We start from the raw sequence: 15066 nt of genomic DNA, 5'->3' as shown, positions 1-15066 counted from the left end.
CATTGATAGGACATCGGAGTAGAGAATTATGGACGTTATAAGTTAGGCTAACAAAACAGAAACGCATGCTGCAGTACTGCTACAGTACCGACTTGCTACAGTACCGCTACAGTAACTGCTACATTGAACCCGACCCGAATTTGACCCCTATATAAAGGGTAATAACCCCTTTTTTTCACCAGATTTTAACCCAGAAATTTCCAGATTTTAGAAGGGAGAATGAGGGTATTAAAAAGTGAGCAATTTTCAAGTAGCAAAGTAGTGGTTTAGGTCTGGGTAACGCATGGTTGTGATTCTAGTATTGTTTTGCGGTGGATTTTAGCGTGGATATTGAGGATATTGCCATCTTAACAAGAAAAAAAGGTATGAATCTTTCTCTTTTGGTATTATTTAAGGTTTATTTACGGAGATAAAGTCGTTAAATAATTGTATAGTAAGTTGGTTAGTTATAGAAGTTGGAAAACAGCGTGTGGGCTGTTTTATGGCATATGTTGGTGTTGGAAATGATGTTATTACTATTGGTATTGTTGTTGATGTTGTGGTTGCTGAATTGGAATTTCGGGCTAGGCTATAAACAGGGGAGATGCTGAAAGTCTAGTACAACTATACTATGATGAGTCTAATGATAGTGTGAATCCTCTTAAATGTAGACTCACGAATTCGGACGAATAAGTGTGGATAACTGGAGGTTGAACATGTATGTTAAGGCTAGTCCCTTTCTTCTAAAGGCACGATTCCTTTCTTATGAATCCAATAGGTGTTTTCCAAATGTCCTATGATCCCTCTATGTGAATCCATAAATATTTTCCAAGAATATTCTTATTCTCAAAAGCTAGCGATTCATGATTCATGGAGTTCTTATGATGCTACAGATAAACGTGTTTTGTGATGACGATGATCCTATTTCTAGAAACTTCTATGTTATAATTCCTTACATATGTTTCATAACCTCCTTACTTCCAAAAGTTAGAGTTCATGATTCAAAGGCATGACTTTTTTCTTGATAATCCATAAATGTTTTTCAAAATGTCCCTATTTTTCGAGTCAAAGAATTATGATTCTATAAGCTTTTATGACAACAACAACGGACATGTTTTTACAATGTTAATGACGATGCTAAAGATGAGAATGTTTCTATTATGGTTACGACGATGATGATGATTTCATGTTTAAAAGTCCCAAGCTTGTGATTTCAATGTGAATATGAGAATGTTGAGTTATTTTCGTGATTTTCTGGATTTTTATTTATTGTTGTTGATCTCGCCTTATAATAATAGTTCCTTCAAGGTGAGATAAAGCGATGATGATTGCTCGATAATATAAATCGGAGGTTACCGACCTTACGTCACTCCGATAGAGTCGTAGCTTTTATTTGGCTCTCACGCATGCTTTATATATATGTATGTATTTTCTCACACCGCGCCGCGCTATAGTCGGCCCGGCATGGCACGTAGACGTGCACACCACTGCAGTGGGCATGTTATGATATTGCCCCGGACACGGGAGGCCCGGATGCGGGCTAATGATGATAACAACGAGCCTCAATGGCCAGACATGATACTATATATATGACACCTAGCCTTAATGGCCGGGCATGATACTATATATATGACACCTAGCCTTAATGGCCGGGCATGGTACTATGTATATGTATAAAATGTTGTTTTTAAGACTAAGCATGCATGGCATCCGCCTTATGAGGCATCCAGATGTACAAGTTATCTCTCATATTCCATGTTACCTTTCATATCTATATTATGTTGTTATTCATGCCTTACATACTCAGTACATTATTCGTACTGACGTCCCTTCTTGCGGACGCTACGCTCATGCCCGCAGGTAGGCAGGAAGACAGATCAGACTCGTAGGTCTTCTATCAGTGGATTCTCAGAAGCACTCCACTTTCTTCGGAGCTGCAGTCTATTTGGTATTGTCCTTATGATCATTTGTATTCCATGTAGAGGCTCGTAGACGTGTGTGTACAGATAGATGTTTTGTAGCTCCACCGGTTCACATTATGGTATAATATATTAGTGGACTTGTCGGCCTTATTTTGAGCTCTTGATACTTTACTGTTAGCCTTGCCGGCTTTATGATATATGCTGTGTTGTAGCGACCTTGTCGGTCCGCATATGTACATATGTGCTGAATGATCGGATATTCCTATGTTGGGCCTTTTCTGCGTACAGGTGTTCTTTGAGTTATGGTTTATAATATTCAAAGTAACGGATAAGTCAGGTGGTTCCCGGCCTACGGGTCGGAGCCCGTCATACTCCTGGTAGGGGTGTGACATAAAGGTATAGTTGGTATAAAGGTATAGCAAGAAATCAGAGCTTTTTCAACACCATTGATTTCAGGAGGCGGGTCGGGGCGGGTAAAATATGGGAATGGGTTATTTTTTGTGAAATCGGGTTATTTAAATCAATTTGGGGATTTTCATCAAATGAAGAATATATTTGTTAACTTTCATAACAGCAGGGGCATAAATGACCCAAAATTCATTCGGATGATATTTTTAGCCAATAAACCAAAGTAGAGGAATATTTTTTACCCTTTTCCCATCTTATAAAAGGGAGTTAGCTAGCAGGCGCTCAAACATGCTGCTTTGGATTTTGAGAGTACTTTGGTCGTTTCGGTTATTATATTTGGTTTATGTGTTTTGATAACATTGTATTTAAGTGCTTTATTACATGTACCTTTCCTTTATTTGTACCATAAAGCCAGTCCAGTTTACTCCCTCAGTCCCATATTAGTTAGTTGTCCACATTACTAAAAATATTCGTCCTAAAATACTTATTCATTTACAAAATCAAGATAGAATTAATTATATATTTTTTTAATTTTGTCCTTAACATTATGTTTTTTAAAATAACAAATATTGATTAGAGTATACTTTATTGAAGAGAGATAAAGGTAATGTAGTTAAAATACATTTTTATTTATAATTTCTTAAAGGGAGTGTAAAGTGGAAAGTAAATAAGTAATATGCGACGGACGGAGTTATTTGTTTTCTTCCATGTCAGCAGCAAAGATGTACAACTTTTCCGAGATGTGGGACCTAGTTTATTTGGATCTTTACATTTTTTTATACTCCCTCCGGATCAAAAAGAGTGTCCACTTATACTTTTTTTTTATTAAAAAAGAGTGTCCACTTACCAAATCAAGAAAGAATTAACCTTATTCTTCCAAAATTGCTCTTATTAAGTGTTAAGTGATCAAATCTCAATACTTATTTAATTAGAGGTAGTTTAGTTAAATTAACTATTGTGGCCTAGGAGTTAATATTTTTTTAAGAGGTGTGCAAATGGCCAAGTGGATACTCTTTTTTATCTGGAGGGAGTAGTTGTGAAGCTTTTGATTTTGTAGTGTGGGAAGTTAAATCAGATGCAGCTTATAATGTATTATTACATAATATTGTGTAACTTTTGAATATGAAATTTTGAAAATATTAATTTTTTTAATATCTTAATCAGCAATCAAAATTAAATGCATTTATTTTTTATTCAAAACATTAAAAAAAATTGTTTGGGGAAGGAGGAGTACATATTTGGGCTATATCACACATAAAATATGATTCAAGTTAGTTTAAAACAACAACAACAACGTATCCAGTGTAATTTCATAAAAATTGGGTTTGAGGAGGGTAGAGGTTGTTTCTGGTAGACCCTCTACATAGGGACTCAACTTAATTTTAAAAAATAACAAAAAAAGAAATATAAGGTAGAAAAAATAAAGCTAATAAGATTTCAAGAAAATGTTAAACAACCCTATAATTCAATACCCCAAATACAAATTTAAACATCTAAATTGTAATATCTCATGTGAAGACCTTAAATTTTAGAGGGTCATTCGCACAAATGCCTTTATTCGGGGGTGGTCTTTAATGTTTGCCCCTCAAATTGCTGTGAACGTCCACAAAACCAAGCCTGTCTACTGGGTCAATTCGGCACTTTAAGTGGCCGAAAATACTCTTGAGATTCTGGTTTTGAAACCCAGTCGAGTATATAAAAAAAAATCGTAAGGCAGAATTTAAGTTAGACCTTAAGACCTAACTTCTATAGAATCCCAGCAGAGTGAAAAAAAAAATTGTAAGGCAAGTTATGCGTTAAGGCATTGTTTCTATATAGAAGTTATTCCTTAATGTCACGACCCAACCCGATGAGCCGTGACGGGAGTCTGACCTCTAGCGACCAAACAACCCTAAATACTTATCTGGGACATACTGAACATCAAAGGCCCATAAATGGCACAAACTAGTCTCCTAAAAAGGAAACATCAGAACTCTGTACAATCTGCATATGTATACACAACATATGGAAGAACAGTGCAAGCCAGCTAGGCTGCTACATATACTGTACACAAAAGAATAGAAGCTGACAAGGCTACATCATTTAACTACTACATACAAATGTCTACAGACCTCTACTGGAATGAAAGCTGTAGAAAGGACGGGACAGGGCCCCGTCATACCCATATGCATACATATCTCAAATGGGGCATACCAAACTGACTGTAGCTCCGGATCGAATGGAGCGTACTGACCACTGCTAGATCTAGAGGTCCTACTGAGCTAGACCACCTGTTTGTCTCCCTGTACCTGTGGGCATGAATGCAGCCCCCCGAGCAACGGGGAGTCAGTACGGATAATGTACCGAGTATGTAAGGCATAAGAACAACATATACATAAATATACATGAGAATCATGGATAAAATCTGAACTCATAAACTGAAATGACTGATTGCATGTACTTGTATGAACTAGTCTCTGCCTAAATCTGCATAAATCTGCGTAAATGATAATGCCTCTATGGGCACATAATATGAATGCTCATACCTATCAATGATGACCGTGCATCTATATGAGTGCGTATATAACGCCTGATGTATGTGCGTATATAACGCCCGTAAGCCTCTATGGCATCTCGTCATATCATATTGGCTCCTCTGTGGCCATAATCAATATCATCATCATAGTAGTAATGCGTATATAACGCCTATACCTCTTCTCATACTTTGCATATATCTAATATTCGCGTGTATAACGCCTGATATGCGTGCGCATATAACGCCTTCTAGTCACGGGTCAATATACATAATATATAATGAATGTAATGCATGAATAAACTATATGCACAGAACTGGCTACATAAGACTGGGCCCATGAACCGAAGGATTTATCATAAATGGGGTACATGAACATCAAAGACTGAAGTACTCCTAATACTTCTAAGAGTAGAGTAATATGTAATCTCACTTACTCGCTTGTTGGATCATATCATAGGATCACGCCAAAAGAAGGAAAGGTTAGTCTTATCATACCTTGAAGTATACGCAATCACCCAACTTCTACCTCTTGAACTTGCAAGTCTACAATTAAGATAACACAGGGCTTAATTAGGCTATTTACTTCACTTACTAGCCATCCTCAAATGCGTGTAAAGCTCAACGAACTTTAAACAATAATTTCCTTGTAAGCTTACAACTCTCCAACTTCTCATTCGATCCCATATCAACTACAATACTCACATCAACAATGACAACACACACACACACACACACACACACATATATATAATATATATGTAAACCCGTTTCCAATCATCTCCTAAAATAACCCTATATCACTACATTGTCCTTCATCAACTTAACACTTCCACAATTACCTTTTCTTCACTTAACATCACTAAACTCTTGATAACCAACGTAAATATAAGGGTAGAAATCATTTACATACCTTGAGGGGTCAAGAATCCCAAGAATCACTTCAACTTCAACTCCTAAACTCCACAACTTGAAGAAACCCTAGAAGCAACCTTCTTCTTCACCATCTTGGGTTTACGGGGTCCGAGTCTTGTCAAATCTTCACCAATATGATGGAAAATATTGGCAAAGAATATGTTAGGGTTTTCTGATTTTCGGAAGGAAGAAAATATCAAATAGGGTCGTGGACCACCTATTTATACTTGGAAGCCAAAAAGGCTACAGCGGTCCGGTTCGACATCGACGGTCCGTCGACTTGCCCGTCGACCTGCGCCTGCAAATACATGGCTGCGGGATGTCGACGACCCGTCGACGATGACTGGTGTCCTGCAAGTTTTTCTGGTTCAGTTCGGATCACGTCGATTCGATTCGTTCAACTTTTAACTCTACCCTTGTACACGGGGTAAGACATTTTCTACCTCCAAACTCGGTCTCGGGTCTCTATTCCAAGGGCATACCCGACTAGGAAACCATAGGTTCTACCACTACGAACACGAGGGGTGTAACACTTAAGACATAACTTTAACTCTTGTCTAGCATAACTTTTGCCTTAGGTATAACTTAGAACTACAGAAGTTATGCCTTATATGGCCTAACTTTGAACTAAAACATAACTAAGTTAGAGATATTTTCAATCACTTTTTTAGGCAAAAGACAAAAATTAAAGACCTGCATGTTTGAAGGTCAATCCGCGCAAAAAAAATGAATTTTAGATCTCAAATCCTAAACTCTTATTTAATGATACATCTTAAACCCTAAATTGTATTATAAACTTTTAGTCCTCAACTATAAATACCAAAACTACATATATAAAGTTTTGGCAGTAACATATACACATTATTCCCCTCCACTTCATTTTATGTAAATTTGTGTGACCGACCGATTGGACACAAAATTTAAAAAAGAAATTAATGAATATTTTTTAAACTTATATCCCAAGCATGTCATATCATTTGTAAAAAAAAGCGCAACTTATTAATCAAACTACATTTTTTCTTAAACATCAACATTTGACTTTGTTAAGAAGTATCGTGAAATTAGTTTTTCATCATAATTTTCACCTGTGTTTGAGTCCGTCTGCAGCACGGGTTTTATGACTAGTAGTCTAGTACTAATATAGGATGCACATGATGTTGGAAGTAAGTGTGAACATAGCTGACTAAAATACCCCTAAGTAATGAAGTTTATAATCTTAATCTAAGAATTTATTGTATTTGATTTGGTTTAATAACATTTTTGGTCCCTTAATTATTGGTAAATTATGATTTTAGTATTCATGAAATCCTATTAAACACATTAAACCTTTAATTGATTGACTTGTGCACTTTTGATTTTTTTTTTTTTTTTTTGTGAATAGTCCACAAATTTAACATAATTATCGATCCATCCGCTTAATTACACAATAGATATGTTAAATTTGTATTGGTACTTCATATTTGACGGTATTATAGTTCTATAAATAGTCTGATATAACAATTTTCTACAAGAAGGCGTAAATACACACATTTTAATAATTAAAGGTTAAGCATGTTGAGTCATGGACCAAAAGTAGGATTTAAACTGGAGACCAAAACCAAAAGTGCTATTATCTTCTTTAGTTTCAATAAATTGTATCCCCTCTCCTCTGTCAACCTATATAACAAGCTGCTATTTATTTTGGAATCTTAGAGTTTTTATTCCTTTTATTGAATTATATTATTCTGTATGGATTCACAACTTTCAAGAAGCATATTCAGTTACCAATTTTTATATCATGTGGTTGCATTATTCAAATCTTCAAAAGTCGAATGGAATAAAAAAATAGCTAATCTTGGATTGCTCACCAAATGAAATGGTTTCACATTTCAAGGATTTTTACTTAGGGCCTGTTTGGAAAGCCACCGAAGTAATTGGAATTGGGTGTAATTGAGTGTAATTACACAATTTTGCCTGTTTATTTGACCAAATAATTACACAGTTAGGCAGGAATTGGGTGTAGTTGAGAGGATGTAATTACAGGGATATTTTTTAAAAAAAATTTATTTCAATTTCTTTTGATTTTTAATTTCTTTTTAATTTCTATTATTTTAATTTCTTTTTTATTTTTATTTTTTAAAATGTATTTTTCTTTTTATATTATTTATTTTTCATTTCCTTTCTTCTCATTCCCAACCTTTACTTCTTATTGTTTCATGTAATTGATCGTATTTTTTTTTTAATTTTATTCATTTAGCATAATCGTGTTATTATTCTACTTTTTGAAACTACACCTCTTAATATTACTTGACATATAACGAGTGACGTTATTAAAGTATAATTTCGATGTGAATGAGGTTATAGAATTATATTTTCCTTTTATTTTGAATTATTTACTTAAGTTACGTTGGAATTTACTTATGTAATGTTGGAATTTGACATAAGAGTATTATGTTAAACTATTTTCAATTTTAAGTTATTTGTTTTCAGATTGCATGTTGTTTATTTTTCACTTACATTTGATAGATTTTTTGTGTCAAACATTTGAATAATGTTAGTCATTATATTTATAAATATTATTTTTTGTCAAACATCCAATCCTTGACGTTCTAAAAAAAAGTCTTCTTTTAAATTTTACAATTAATTAAAATTAAATATTATTAATTTGAAAAATATATATCAATTATTTTTTATAATATTAGATACAAATATATGATTATTAATTAATATATTTTCAATAAAAAATGTGTTATTAGATAACTAATTTAATATCATTTATAAAGGCAAATATTTTTTAAATATTTTTTTTATAATTATTTTTTTAAAAAAATAAACTAACTGTGTAATTACACTTGTGCAACCAAACAACACGCTTGTAATTACACTGTAATTACGCTGTGTAATTACTACCCTAGTAATCACACCAATTCCAATTACCAGGTGGCTTTCCAAACAGGCCCTTAATTTACTCCTATCTTTGTTATTTCCGCTGCAATTTGAGAGAATACTGTGCTTATTAGTTAATTTTTTAGGTAAAACAGGGCAGTTAAACTTAAGATATCCTCAATTAACAAAATGATCTTTTATATTATTGGTGTTGTTACATCAACCACACAATCAGTGAGGGTCCTACATTCCCACCTCCTTTAATATAAGCTCCTGAACTTTTTTTTTTTTCTTTCGCATTTTAGGGAATGTGCTTTTAAAAGGCTTGAATTATTTGGACTAATTCCAACTAAAATCAACACGACCAATAATTGAATTTATTTTGAACTATCAACGTATGGTGGAACCATGGAACACAATCGCTTCAGGAAGATCATTCAGATCCTGCTGGCTCCAGAATTAAAGGGAGCTTCATATGCCAGTATCGACATAAATTGCCCACACTTCTTGTTTCTCTAGAGAGAATTCTGATTCCGATGACTAAATAATGTGGACGAATTGTCTAGTCCCGTTAGCTACTTTTTTTGTTTAGCTTCTTAATCACGTAGGGTGTTTGGAAAGTGAATAATCTTTTTCTATCTCTTCCTTCGGATACTATGGTTTCTGCCTACAAGCTTTTTCCATTCAACCTTTCTTTATGAATTGAAAAGGAATATTTTGATAATGATCTAACTGTTAGAAAGTAGATGAAGAGAATAGGAAGGAAAGGCTGAGACGTGATATTATTACTATCTCAAAAGAGTAATTACTAGTCTAGGTTAGCAGACAACAGTCCTTTAGCAAAAGTGATCCAAATGGAGTAATTAAGTCTCTATTTATAGAGAAGATAAGTAGTTGAAATAGACACTTATTCGAAAATATTGTGTCAACAAACATGTTCCTTTAGGAAATATTATTTCAACTGCATGTAGTACCCAACATAATTATTTAAATGATTACTCCAGTATTATAAACTATATAACACTAATGAGAAAATGTACTTCATGTCCCAGCTTTTTTTCTCCATGTCATTTCATTCGCTCTTTCATTTTAGTTTCAATATCACTTTCCATACACCGTCATCCTTTGGGCCCTCCACGTACTTGATTTCTATTGTACGCACCACACAGGAAAAGAGCTAACAGAAACTAAGCATCCACCAAATAATATAGAGAACTGTTCCTTCAAGTAAACAAACAGAAAGTAAATAAAATAAGATATTTTCGTGAAAAATTTCTCGTTTAAAGAATTAAAAATCACGATCCATCAGAGTAGGATTTCAACTTCATTAAACTAAGCAACTTAAAGATTACAACATCTTGCAACCTAGGAATTAACCTCTTAAATTCCTCACCCCTTACAATAACTCTATTGCAAGCTACAACCCTTGACTAACTCTAGCCAAGCAACCAAACTAACTTTGACTAACTCAAGCCAAGCACCCAAACACACCTTGACAAACTATAACCAAGAAACCATAATAACTGTTATATCCCGTAATTTTAAACGTCGGATTATTTGTAAGCTGAGGTGGGGCCCACACGTTAAGATTTTTTTTGGAACATGTGACAAGTCATATAAATCACATATGTGAAGTTAAACACAACTCAAGAAGGACCCTTGGGCCAAATCAAAGTGCAAGTCCTCCAAACGAATATTTTTAAGAAAACGTTTTCGGGTGATCTGACTTCTAGGGGCAAAAAAGGTATTATAAGTTTGGAATTTGGAAAAATACCAAGAAATAGAAGTTGTAGATAATTAAATTAGATTTCCAACCATAGGTCGTGGGTTCCCAAGTGACATCGGTACAAGGAGATATGGACGTTTTAAGGTCGAAAGGTCAGTGGGCTAGGCCCAACTCGGGACCAACCGGGTTGGCCCAAAAAAATGAAGAGAAAAATCAGGCCCAATAGGGGACATCCGGCCATGGTCCATAAAAAGGACCCAAGCCCAAGTGAATTATCCATGTGATAATTAAAAAAAAGGGACCATTTAATTGTCTTGAAACATATAGAAGTTTCAAGACAAATTGAGAAAGAGAGAACAAAAGAAACAAGAGCAAAAGAACTAAAGGCCATACGGCCATGGAGAAAAAAAATTGACCCTTTGAAATCTTATCCCAAAAATTATTTTCTTGTGGTATTTCTACTAATTCAAGGGTCCTTTACAACTTGGTGTAATTATTTTGGAAGGAAGAGCACTTGTTTCTTCAAGTTGACAACTTGGTCAAGTGAAGAAGATTGTAGAAAAAGGTAAGAATTAATTCCTTTTTATTATGTTATGAAGGTTGGCTTATGTTGTAGTATGTAGAAATGAGTAGAATTTATGAAAATATGGAAGTTTACAAAGTGGGTTTGCATGTGTGCATGTGTATGTAAGGTTTTATAAATAAGATGAGTTGAATTTTATGTTGTATTCTAGTTGTAGTTGTGGTGGACCTTATATTGGAAATGGAAGAAAATGGTTCAAGTTGGCATGGAAAATTATTGGAAATAGTTATAGGAAATTATGTGATTTTAATGAAGTTTTTATGTAATTATGGAAGTGGAGTTTTAAATGTGAATTATTATGTTAGTTGGTGAATTTGGAAGGATAATAGTCCATATTGGCATGAAAGATTGGTTGTTAAGTGGTTATGAGAAGTTTTGTGATTTTATGGTAGATTTATGTAATTATGAAAATGAAATTGTTAAGATGTGAATTATGATTATGGTTGATGAAATTGGAAGATGGAAATATGTTATGAATATGTAGATTGAAGATTAGAAGTTTTGGATGGATTATGGTTTTGGTGGAAAGTTTGTATATTTTGTACATCTTGTGAATATTTGGTAGAAATGATATGAAATGCTTCCGAATTATATTGTAATGATCTTGATTAGTAATGAATGTAAAAACATTGAGATTGGTTTGGAAATGTGAAGTTGAACTGAAAGCTATTGCATTATGTTGGAAAGAAGACTAGTTGTGTTATATTGTGTTTTGTAGTCATGGTTGTTGTCATTGTGTTGATAGTTTGGCCGGGTTGAATTCCCGGATTGTTGTTGATTAAAAATTGGCTAAGTTGAATTTTGGGGATGGTGTATTTATAGGGGAGATGCTGCCCAAATTTTTGTAGACAAGTATTGGTTAAGATTGAAATCTTAAAGCCTTACAATTAACATTTGGTAATTGTGACCAAATTGTAGATTTTGGCGAACTTGAAACTTGATTTTGGAGACGTGTATGAAGCGGAAAAGGTATGTAAGGCTTCACCCTTCTTTCTATGGCATGTCTTAGACGTAATAAGTTGGGTACGAGCCTCGGGGACAATTCTATTCCCCGGAATCCGCACCTAAAGTTTTCCCTTTTTCATTCAGTGGAATTGAACTAGAAAGTGTGCGAAATGTTGGAAAAACCTCTTAAACCCCTAGAACTTGCATAAATGGGACCCGACTACCCTAAAACCCTCACAAGTAACGCCATCACATGTAACATATGCAAATCGTATACGCTACCTCATTCGGCCCGAGGTGGGCCCCATTGCTCTCGGATTTTCCTTATAGTTCTGTTTGACTTACTTTGAGGATCGAATCCAAAGAAAACCTTTGATCCTAATTTCGTTACCAAATGACAAGTACTATAACTACTCTAACGAGAATACTTCTATGACGATAATGATAACGACGATGTTAGAAAAGAGAATATGCCCATGACAAATATGACCAGAATGATTCCATGACTAAGATTTTTAAGCTAAGGATTCAATGTGAACTTGAGGGTGATAAACTAGTTCTTGAACCTTATTTCTATTTCCTAGCTGTGACACTATTTCCTAAGGATTCCAAAGCCTATGAGTTGACGTCTATGATGCCCATGATTGCATTCTATGTTTACTTCTAACGCTATTCTCCGTTGGTAGTCTCGCCTTAAAATACTTGTTCCTTCAAGGAGAGACAAAGCGATCACGATTGTTCCATAATGTAATCGGAGGTCACCGACCTTACGTCACTCCGATGGCTACATGATTTTTCTTTGGGCTCTCTTGCATGCTTATATGACATATGTATATAAAATATGTATATGTATATAAGATATGTATATGTATATAAGATATGTATATGTATATGTGTATGTGTATAAGATATGTATATGAACATGGGATGGGGGGGAAGGGATACATAGGGGAATGGGAAGGGAAACATGTTTCATTGCCACCTGCTCAGCTGGCTTATCATGCCCGGACGCGGGATATAGGGGCGAGCCGGTATTTCGGCGCTATGTGGGCGAGCCGACATTGTTCGGTGCTATGCTATGACATGATACGCTATGACACGCTATGCTATGACATGATACGCTATGACACGCTATGCTATGACATGATACGCTATGACATAATATACTATGATATGATATGCTACGACATGATATGATACGACACGCTATGAGATGACAGGATATAATATGATAAAACATGACATGATATAAACCCTATTTTCTATGCCTATGAAAAAGGAACGTTTTAAAAAGGGAAAGACAAGCATGCACGGTATCCGGCCTGAAAGGGGCGTTCCTACGTACAGGTCACTTTCTAGCCTCATTATATGCCCTACGACCTCATGATATTGTTAATCGTACTCTATGTTCCTGCTTGTATTATCTTTTATGCCTTACATACTCGGTACACTATTCGTACTGACGTCCCTTCTTGTGGACGCTGCGTTTCATGTCGCGCAGGTCAGCAGACAGGCGGATTTGGTTCCTAGGAGCTCTATCAGCAGTATTTGACAGCGCTCCAGTTGTTCCGGAGCCTCAGTCCCTTGGTACTATTTTTGTGTATATACTCGGACACGGCAGTACTCGGCCCTTTCTGTGTATATGTGTACTATGTTTAGAGGCTCGTAGACAGATATGTACAGTTAGATGTGTTGTATTTTGGAATGTTCACGTCGTCGTATAACGTGATAGCAAAGTTTACTAGTCTATGTTTACGATGATGCTACTAATGTTAATGTCCAGTAACGAAAAAAAAAAATATATGGCACAGTTCCTACGGCCCGCTGAGAAGTAAAGGTAAAATGATAGATAAGGGGTGCTCGGTACAAGTATCGGGTACTCGTCACGGCCCCTAGTTGGGTCATGACAATAACAAAGGTTGAAACCTTCCTACAATGACACCTCTTGAAAGTAGAGTAGGATTACAAATGAAGAACAAAATGATAAAGACTTAACAAACCTAGGACTTTAGACATCTTCAGTTGTTGGGATCTGGTCCTTGAGTTTGATGAAGCTTTGTTCTTGGAGCACTAAAGGAGCAGTGGCGGCTACACTTGAGAGAATATGATTTTCCCATTTTGCAAGTGATAGGTTAAGCATTGTAACATGTTGTATATATATTAGGCAGCATGTGAGAGTCATGTGACCATGGATAGGACGTTTCATCTTTTAGTTTGCCTCTAACAAGCTGCAGCTGTGCTGCTGCGGTTCTGCCAGTCGGAACAGTACCGTAGCTTTACAGCTATAACATTGATTGTACGACGCCCAGGGGACCTGATCGAGTACCTGATCCCTCTCTGGTTCCTCGAATGTTTGTCAAATCATCAAAACACAAAATAACATACTTATCAGGAGCATTTATTCAAGATTACATCCGGCCCTACTTCTTAGTCACCATCTTTTGAGTTTCAATTTCAACCTTTGAAAAGGTTTAGAATGTATGGTAGACTTGTGATTTAATGAGTTTCACCGTGACTTTGAAGTGTATAGAGTTCCGCACCCTCTATAAAGAACATATATATGTTGATGATTCTACATATTTGAGGCATCGCCAGCTAAATGCACAATGATGTTAGCAAAAAAATTGTGTTGCTACAAAGAAAGTTTTACATTGACCTGAACTTTTCATTTGAATCATTTTGAGGTAATAACTTAACAAAATGTGAAGAACTTAAGCATTAAAGATAGTAACTTCATGAAAAAAAGGTTAAAACACCAACGAGGGTGGTAATGGAGTGGTAATTACTATTTTATTCTTAATCAGAGGTCAATTGTTTGAATTTTGGATATGGAGTTGTGTTTGTTAATTTTGGGGGCGCTTTACTTCCCTATGTGAAATTTTCTGACGCGAATCCCGATTTAATCGACCTTCAATCCAAATATCTGAGGAGAAAAAACTGAGGTTAAAAGAAGTACAAATAAAATAATTTTATCAAGTAGGGTATTACTCACCGGTTATCATGACATCAGTATGCTTGATGGAGTAATTGCCAAATGTCGTTTAATTTCACATGTAGATGTAGGGCAAATAGATGGTCACATCAATTGAGATTCAAGATTTTGGTTCAGATGTGAATTATAAATGGATATATTAGTAGTAGTAGTAGTAGTGGTGTTCCTCACGGCTCAAAGATGTATCACACATCCACCAACTTTATTATAAACTTTTAT

The 15066-nt window shown here is 35.2% G+C and overlaps 1 long non-coding RNA gene across 1 annotated transcript; it reads left to right on the top strand.

Moving 5' to 3' along the window:
* The first annotated feature begins 10370 nt into the window (after positions 1–10370).
* On the top strand, positions 10371–13652 carry LOC132605484 (uncharacterized). The gene is made up of 3 exons (XR_009569199.1): positions 10371–10892; positions 11829–11879; positions 13357–13652. It is a non-coding gene; the product is annotated as an uncharacterized LOC132605484 (long non-coding RNA).
* Positions 13653–15066: the final 1414 nt, after the last annotated feature.

Source organism: Lycium barbarum, chromosome 8, assembly GCF_019175385.1.
Source record: "Lycium barbarum isolate Lr01 chromosome 8, ASM1917538v2, whole genome shotgun sequence".
Lineage (NCBI taxonomy): Eukaryota > Viridiplantae > Streptophyta > Magnoliopsida > Solanales > Solanaceae > Lycium > Lycium barbarum.
The sequence above is the reverse complement of the archived record's forward strand: the minus strand, read 5'-3'. Positions and strand labels throughout refer to the sequence as shown.